Below are 9,511 nucleotides of genomic sequence, written 5' to 3' on the forward strand. Positions count from 1 at the left end.
TCCTCATTCGTTTCCAGCTTGGGAGAGACGAGGGAAGCGCGCGAGGAGGATGGGGAAAGGCGCGTGCTCGCTGGGGGGGGCGGGGGCGCGCGGGTTTTAGGCGCGAAGCAAAGCGCGGGAGAAAAGGCGCGAAAGCTTATTTCGCTTTTATTCCCTGAGGAGAAGCTTTCGCTCATTCCTCTAACCTGAAGGAGAGGTGTCGGGGCTCAAAGCCCGTCGCAGCTCTTCTCTCGCATGTGGGTTGAAACAGTGAAATAATAATAATAATAATAATAATAATAATAATGTGTGGTGGGCACCTCACAAGGTTGTTGTGAGGATGAAATGGAGAGGAGGAGAGCCATGTGTGCCACCTCAAGCTCTTTGGAGGCTGTAATGTAATACTGTAAATAAAACTGGGAAAACCTGGGCGCAAGTCACTCCTTAGCACCACAGCACTTGTACATTATCTTCTGCTAGTCTAACTCATCTTCTTAACCTACCTCACAAGGCTGTTGTGAGAATAAAAGTGGGAGAATGTGTGCTTTTTTAATAATAAAAAAGGAAGGATAGGATTGAAGTGAAATGTAATAGCAAGCACTCTGCACATTGCTCAGAGGCACTTTTTTTGTTATAACACAATACTATTTGAGACTGAGCTGTGGTAAGTCTCGACACATGTAAAGCACCCTTCAGGGACAATGACCCAAGAGATGTGCTGTGCAATGAGGTGTGAGAAGAAACTACACCTTTTGTATTTCATATTTATTACTTTATGCAACATGCCTTTATTCTGTGGTGCTCAAGATAGCATAAATAGATTCCCCACCAATACTTCACCCCAACACTGTAAAGCAGACTGGGCTTAGAAGTAGTGACTCACAGTTTTTGCAAGTGATTGTTATTCATTTGATTTATTTATTTAAAACCTTCATGTATCTCTGAACTGCAGTCGTCTCGAAATAGTTTACAAAGATACAATGCCCCAAAAGTAAACATCAGTTATAACGACAAAAACAAACATAAAATGGCTGCTGGCAAGAGTGTCAGCTTGGCCCTGCAATCATGGGTGCCTAGGGCCATAGGTGCCATGCAGCGTGCATGGCCCTGGCACCGAAATTTGTGGGTGCCCTGCCCCTTCATGGGGAATTTTGTGGGTGCTTGGGCACCCAGGGCCCCAGGAAGTTGGCAGCTATGGAATAAAAAGGTCTTCAACAGGTGCCATAAAGGAGGAAGGCCTGTCAGACATCAACTGGAAAGGAGTTCCATAAAATTGGGCGCACAATGTAGCTGGAGCCTCCAGACCAGGCTCAAGGGTAGCCATGCATAGAGTACATTGCAATAATCAAGTTATGTTGCCATGTTGCTCTGCACTGTGAGAGGAATGGCGATGTAGCAATTAAATAATAATAATTTTTCATTTGCATTTTTTAAAATTCCGCAAATGCTTTGTACAAACTTTTTCTATAGCTTCAAATGTAATGATAAGAAATCTCCACCCTCCTACTCCCAAATTAATGCCCTGCCTTTGTTTTTGTTTTGTTTTTCAAATGCGAAGCCATTATATTGCTAACCAGATACATTATTAACCACCCAGTGCCAAAGCCTTATTCATATCAACACCTCCTTTATAACATTCCCAATATTCTTCAAGGCTGAATCCTTATTATTCCAATATGTTATAAAAATTGACCGTTTTTTCTCACTGCCTTCCTTATCGGAACATAATAATGCTTGTTAATCATTTTTTAATATTGCTTTTTAAAAATGTATTTAATCAAACCATACAATTCAAAACCATGTAAGAAATGAGGCAGGGGTTCCCACACTCCCATTTCCATCCCTACAGATCACTTTACAATTGCTCTCGGTGGACCACTTAATGATTTTTCTGCTTGTTGTATCAATGGTAAAGCACTTCAGTAGATGCTGCATGATTTGTAATGGTATTTTCACCAACACTCCATGAACCACCTGAATGAAGCTCATGGACCAACTGGTGGTCTATGAGTCACACGGCATGGGAATCCCTGAAACAAGGAAATAGAGAAAGAAGGAAGGAAATACAGAGAATAAAAATGAAAATTAAACTTCTCCCACACACACAAAAAGAGAGGTACAGATTTGGGTCATAATTCTTGGGAAGAATAATAGCATGTTGGTTAATTGTTCCCTCTTTTTCCAATGTCCAGGCTCTGAATGTCATTACTTACACAGCCAGATTGGCAACATTTGTCCATTAGAGGGAGGCAGCAGTAGAAGTACTAGAAGTTTGCAGAAGTATAAAAAAAAAATGTTTAGTCCTATAGAACGAACCCTTAAAATAGTGCAGTGTAAATTCTGACTGGCTGTTATGTGCGGGGCGGAAAATCAGGGGTGGGGCCGTCCTGCCTAGCCCTGAGCTGGTGCCAGACACTGAGTCCTCGGAGGACAAACCAGACGCTCTGCAGGTCAAGAACCTTGAGCAACAGGCAGGGCCTCCTGGCACCAGTGCTGAGAATCTTCCTGTGGAGCTGTCTAGGTTGAGACCTGCCGAAGAACTTTGTCAGAGGAGGAGGAGGAAGAGCCACCCCTCAGTCTCTGAGAAGATTGGTGCCAAAAGGCCCAGAGTCCAATCCAAAGAGCCATGACACAACGTATGTCTACAGACTTTGAGTCATCATGTGGCTCATGAGTAAGGGGTCTACTTGTGAATGAGGAATCCCTAAAACTTAGTTACTACCAAGCAGCTGCAGCTTGAACAGACATCCCCAAACTCGGCCCTCCAGATGTTTTGGGACTAGAGTGGTACCTTGGGTTAAGTACTTAATTCGTTCTGGAGGTCCGTTCTTAACCTGAAACTGTTCTTAACCTGAAGCACCACTTTAGCTAATGGGGCCTCCTGCTGCTGCCACGCTGCCGGAGCACGATTTCTGTTCTCATTCTGAAGCAAAGTTCTTAACCCGAGGTACTATTTCTGGGTTAGCGGAGTCTGTAACCTGAAGAGTATGTAACCCGAGGTACCACTGTACAACTCCCATCATCCCTAGCTAACAGGACCAGTGGTCAGGGATGATGGGAGTTGTAGTCCCAAAACATCTGTAGGGTTGAGTTTGGTGATGCCTGAGTTAGAATGTGGTTTAGGAGGCCACAGAATATAAAGTGATTGGGCTTGGCTTAACTGAGACTATGCTGTACCTTGGACTGTACTTTCTTGGACAACTGTTTTGGTCAAAGGCTTTTACCTCACTGAGACCCCAGGCTTTGAGAGAATCTTCTGGAGCACAACAGGGAAGGGAACAGCTGGAATTTTGGGCAGCAATGCTCCACAATGCAACCTTTTGTTGCAGGCCCCACTTGTATACTCAGTTCAAGGCAGGGGAGATATCTGAATGAGGGACTACCTGATTAATTGCTCATTTTCATTTTTAAAAATCCATATCCCACTTCCCCCTCCACAAAGAAGCTCCTTGCAGCAGCCGACAAATCTATATGCAAAAATTATCGAACCATTAAAACCCAAATTACCAAACTAGAAACAGCAGCACATAAAGAGCAGAACTAACAATATGTACATTAAGCTGCAACAGAATTTAAAAGCTTGTTTAAAAATGAGTGTCTTCAGTTGCTGGTGGAACACGAATGAAGAGAAAGGTTGTTTTTATTCTTTTGTTATAATTTTTTTAACAGGATTTATATGCAGCTTAATCATCAAATCCTCTAAGCAGCTTACATAAAATATAAAATATATAAAATATAGGCTCACTTAAACAAAAGAAATCTTTAGCAGCTCCCCCCCAAAAGTACAGCACTTGCCTGATATCAAAGTGCTGATCTTTGGTATTGATCCTGGGGCTAAGACTCAGCTAAGGTTAACTCTGCCTGCCCTCTAGTGGCTAACGGTAACAAGCCCACACCCATTCATAGTCAAGTCTTCTTGTTTCTAGTTCCATCTGCACCATACATTTAAAGCACTCCTATGTCACTTTGGCAGTAATGGAGAATTCTGGGAACTGCCGTTTGCTCAAGGTGCTGAACTTGCAAAGCTACGATTCTCAGCACCCTTAAGAAGCTGCAGTTCTCAGGAATCTCCACGACTACTAAAGTGGTATAATACTACTTTAAATGTAAGGTATGAATGTTTCCTTTGTTAGGAGAGCTTCACACAGCTCTTCCTATAAGGAATTTTTTTAAAACAAATCTATGTTGGCAAGCTCCAAACATGAGTTGAACCGCATTTTGTTAGGGCAGGACCTGATTCTGACACTCACCAAAAACATTGTGGACTATTTGCAAGCCTCAAAGTGAATTCCTCCCTTTGATGTGACTTTTTTGCAGGCCTCATGTACTAAGGCTGAAATAATGGCACCATTGGCGCAGACTACACTGATCCGAAGCCAATCTCTGTCTATGGCTGAAGCACCCTGCAAGGACTGGATGATAAGGTTAGCTTGCGCAGAAACATTGCTTGAAACCCCTGGACTTTCACATTTACAGCCAACGGGGATTTTGCTGCTGATTACACCAAGATTGTGGCTTATAGTTTATGACCGAGTTTTGAAGTTCTGACATGTGTCAGCCAGCCAGTGAGGAGAGCTAAGTGCTAAACAGCAGGATCGAGTTCAACTTTCCTGGCTATTGAGCACTAGTGTGCAGTACGTGCAACAGAGCTTTGTTATGAGAACGAAGTGTTGTTCGGTATTAAAGCCATATGTCTTTTGCTTTGACAGGCAAGGTCAATACAATTGCGGAGAAGTCTAACATGGGCAATATGAGATATGGCACATTCTTTTTCCTTGGTGAGGCCAAGCGCATGGTGGAGATGGACGGATTGTCTAATATTAGCACCATCAGCCTTCGCTGTTGCCCACATTTTGCTTTGTCATTTTAGTGCTAAGCAAAGATAAAACTTCAATTTAATACGTATTAAACACACTGTTTGAAAAATATAGCTGATGTTTATATGTTTATGAGCATATAACTCTTAATTTTGTGCAAACAGCATGCATCAGTTGTTTATTGGATTGAGGGAGGAAAAATCCTTTAAAAAAGCACAGCACACACCAGCCTGCTGCTTTTGATGCCCATCAATAATTAGGCAGTAAAGGAACCAGATTTTTTTCCACAGGTTTGATTATTACTCATCCAAGCTGTTTTCACATAGATGCTGCCAAAGAAAACGATACCCATGCAACATATTCATGCAAGTCAGCTATATATTTCGTGACGCGATAAATATATTACGAAAGAGAGCTTTATAGCTGTAGTGGAAAGATTTTTTTTTTTTTTAACGTCATCGCCCTAAGGGCTGTCTGGCACACTCACCATCTCTCTTCAGCCCACGGAATGGATTTTTAATTTTTAATTTAGCATTGACAATTTCAGCTGCCTTCAAAAGAGCTTTGTTCTTTTTGGAAAAGGCCTTTGTGTTCTAGTTTGTGTCATTTGCCGCGTTTGAGGCACTGTTTTGAAATGTCTAACCCTGAAACTTAGGAAGAAAGATATAGGGCACAGATGGGCTAATAAGGCTGGATTTTTGCTCAGATGCCTGCTGAAGGCTTCAGCCTGCTACTAGCAAATACTAGGGAACCCCAAGCAAAATTTGTATTTACCTCCTAGTATAGGGCCAAAAGAGGGACGCGGGTGGCGCTGTGGGTAAAACCTCAGTGCCTAGGACTTGCCGATCGTATGGCCGGCGGTTCGAATCCCCGCGGCGGGGTGAGCTCCCGTCGTTCGGTCCCAGCTCCTGCCCACCTAGTAGTTCGAAAGCACTCTTAAGTGCAAGTAGATAAATAGGGACCGCTTTATAGCGGGAAGGTAAACGGCGTTTCTGTGTGCTGCGCTGGTGCTGGCTCGCCAGCTGCAGCTTCGTCACGCTGGCCACATGACCCGGAAGTGTCTTCGGACGGTGCCGGCTCACGGCCTCTAGAGCGAGATGAGCACGCAACCCTAGAGTCGGACACAACTGGCCCGTACGGGCAGGGGTACCATAGGGCCAAAAAAGCTCCAGTATGTGGAGACCAATCATGGCCTGCTAGGGAGTCCAATTTGGCCCTCCAAGCCACTTCCCCCCTAAGACCACACCCACCTGGCATCACTGATGACATTCACTGATAGGTAGGGCAGGGTGTAATCCTCCAATGGCTGTGCTGAAGGAACAGGACCACACAGCTTAGGCAGCAAGATTTAATCTTCATTCATTGGCTGATGAGGACACTCAAATCTCCCCCTCCCCTCCTCACACTCCCAGTTTTCCTTTTTCCTTTTCCTATTAACCCTTAGGGCACATCGGTACCATACATTTAATTCACGCAGTTTCCCACACTGTTGCAATGTGTTAAGGGTGCTGGGAATTGCAGCTCTGCGATGGCAAGCTATACTTCTCAGGATTTTTGGGGGGGACCATTTGCTTTAAATGTATGGTGTGGGTGTGCCCCCAGTGTCCCATGGTTTCTGAACAAGGGCAATTCTCACTGGGCTGGTTTGGTGAAAAGGCTGCCACCTGGGGAGTGGGGGTGATTTTTTTATTTTTTTAAAAGCTGAGACCCTCTAGTTTTTCAAAAGAATTTGAAAGCCTTGCTATCACTTCATCATTGCTCCTGCTCTGAAAAAAGTCCTGGAACTATGCTCGCCTGCATTCCCCTCAAGGCAGGCCCATCCATGAGGCCAAGGTGAGGTGGCCACCTCAGGTGGCAGGATCCACAGGGACAGCTGTTGATCTTTCTTTCCCCACCTCCTTTCTTCCTGATGCAGATCTTCCCTCACCTCTTCTTCCCTGGCAGGGAACAAGCACCATTTTGGGGTCCACCTCAGGTGGCAAAATGTCTTGGGCCGGCCCTGATTCCTCTTCACTATGCCAGGGATTTCATCATGAATTCATCGTGTCCATGCTATACTTTTCATAGGCTATTCCTATTAATTCTTCTATATATTTTGTTATCTTGGATTGAGTATGGATTTTTTTTTTCAAAATGAAAGCCTGTTTCCTTTTATTAGTAAACCTTTTAGAGGATACTTCATTTCTGTTTTTGCCAATAGCTGGTTTGAAGAATACTTATGAAGAACATGGGCATTAAGGCAGCTGATGGACTTATTCTGTAGGAGTGTTCGCTGGCGCTGTGTGTACCCTGAATTGCAATGTGAGTTGGGTTGATTCATGGAAGGTTCTCCACCCCCTCCCCTCCCCAGCGCTGTCAGCTTGGTCTCATTTCTCTGGAAAAACTTTCCCAAAGACTCTCTGCCTGGGAAAGAAAATCACATCCCCATGGCTCCATTTTAGAAAAGTCTACAGCCCTGCTTGGGACCCTCTGGCCCTCCAGATATTTTTGGAATCATCCCTGAGCTCTGACAACACTGGCTGGGGTTGATGAGTGTTAAGAGTTCAACAACTTAAATTTAAAAAATGCTCAAGATGTGCAATATAGCCTTGAATTCTGCCTCCAGCCTTACATCCCACTTTCCTTCTATCTTTCTTCCTGTACTGCTTTTGTTAGTGACTGATGATGGGAGAATTATTTCTTCACCCCCATTACATTCACAATGCCAGAACGTCAGGTGTTTGGCCATGATGTGTCGTCTGCTTCCTCTTGCATTCTAATGGGCATTACAAGGAAAATGAATGTTGGCAGCTCTTCAGGGATGCTTGATTAACTCAGAAAGCCACAGTTTCCACACAGTGCAATCTCTATAAAGAGAATTATCTGCGTTTCTTTCATTCATACTTTGGTCTCTTAATCAAACTATGCAAACTAAAGAAACAAAAGGAGACGTTGATCCATTAACAAAATGCCAGCACTGCAGTCATTGCCATAATCTGATTCCAAACAGTCGCACTTTCCAAGGGCGCAAACACACATTTCTAATTACTACTTAGGTGACTCTTTCCTGCATGAGGATTATCTCCAGGTAGGAAAACTTGTGCACAGCTTCACATACAATCAAGCTGGCACCCAGGAATTTTGGACAGAGAGGGCTTATGTGAAGGACATGCAATATACAAATGTGACACTAGATGGCGACAGTGAGCTATGACAAATTCAATGTATTTTTCAAAACTTTTTTTAAAAAAGCATTTTCACAGCATTTTTTATATGTGTGTAGATTCCACCCCTGTCAAGGGCTGTATTTTCCTTTGGGGATAACACATCAGGGACTGCAGGCCAATTGTGGACAGGGTTAAAGCCAACAGAGGGTGAGATTAGTGGTGGGGGGATAAGGCCACTTGGTTCTCTCTCTTCTTCTGCCACCTCTTTTCCTCACCCCAATAAAGCCTGAGGCCACAGCCTTGCTAAAGCTTATCTGGTCATTGCCTAGAAGAGTGACTGCCTGGGAACTACAGGTATGATGCTTTGGGTTTCACAATGGAAGAAATGTGGGGTGTAAATGCCTAAGGGCTCCCCAGAATCTAGAGCTGGCCCTGGTAACCTGTAGTTTAGCCAATGGCTGTTGCAGGGAGGATTTTCTCAGTGGTTGTTCTCCAGTTGGCTGCCTAGTTCCCCTCCTCCACTCAATTGCTATCTTGTTAATTGCTTCATAGATTTAATCTGTTTAGTATCAAATGTAAGACACACTTTGTGCCTTTTGCTACTGCCAATTGTTCATTTAGGCTGTTTCCTTATCTTACAGGTGGCTTATTCTAGCAATTTTTTATATATTGATTTGTTTAAATTGCTCCACATTGATTGTAAGCTGCCTCGGGCACATTTTATGGAAAGGAAGAATATTAAAAAGAAAACCTTAAATAAATGAAATTATAGTTAATGGAAGGAATTTCACAAGCAGTCTCCTTATTTGTATTCCATGTGGTCACACATGCGTTTGCAAATTGTTCATAATTTTATTTAGAAAGGGCATGGGTTTGCCAGAGCTTCTGTGAAAGCAGCTCTTAGTTAAATCTAGGGAAGTGTGAAAATCAGTCAGATCAGATGTACATGTCTACAGTCAATCTCTCACTTGCCTTTAAGTTCTTTTTTCCGGTTCGTGTGGGCGCTGGCAGCTAATGCAGGTTTCAATCAAACGTCAACAAGCAAAATTCCTCCTGCCCTACAGACAGCCACAAAAATGAATCAGTGATTTATTCACACTACAAATTCATTTAGACCCCTGTCCAGACTCGATGAGGCACAGCAAGTTGAGGGCATCACGTTTCATGTTCGTGAGATTCTTTTGTTTTTGCCAAATGGTATCTTCAAATGTGAAACAGCATGCTCTTGAAACTGGAAAACAACATCTAATTGGGGGGGGGGGGATTCAATTTCTGCCCAAAGATGGAAAAAGTGTCTAATTTAGACATTACTTCCCAGTTTGGTAATGAATTGCATCTAATTGCCTCTTAGCGAGAGAAAGACATTATGGCGGCAGACCTGCGCCATGTCTGATCTAAGATTTGCTATAAAGGGAGTGGTGTGATTTAGAGTACATCCAGTAGGAGGGGTGCATATCCTCCCCCCTCCCCAGTTTTCCTACCTGAATTGTTTAAGGTACCGTATTTTTCGCTCCATAGGACGCACTTTTTCCCCTCCAAAAATGAAGGGGAAATGTGTGTGCGCCCTAT

General features: G+C 43.6%; 1 long non-coding RNA gene across 2 annotated transcripts; it reads left to right on the forward strand.

The window, feature by feature from the left end:
- Positions 1–42: 42 nt before the first annotated feature.
- Positions 43–8,679, forward strand: LOC310664560. 2 transcript variants are annotated; one of them, XR_014504945.1, is made up of 3 exons: positions 43–236; positions 4,297–4,403; positions 6,997–8,679. It is a non-coding gene; the product is annotated as an uncharacterized lncRNA (long non-coding RNA). The 2 variants fall into 2 exon arrangements; XR_014504946.1 differs by lacking the exon at positions 6,997–8,679 and adding an exon at positions 4,689–6,987 and having other exon boundaries at positions 46–236.
- Positions 8,680–9,511: the final 832 nt, after the last annotated feature.

Source organism: Podarcis tiliguerta (assembly GCF_965153285.1).
Source record: "Podarcis tiliguerta genome assembly, chromosome: 14".
NCBI lineage: Eukaryota > Metazoa > Chordata > Lepidosauria > Squamata > Lacertidae > Podarcis > Podarcis tiliguerta.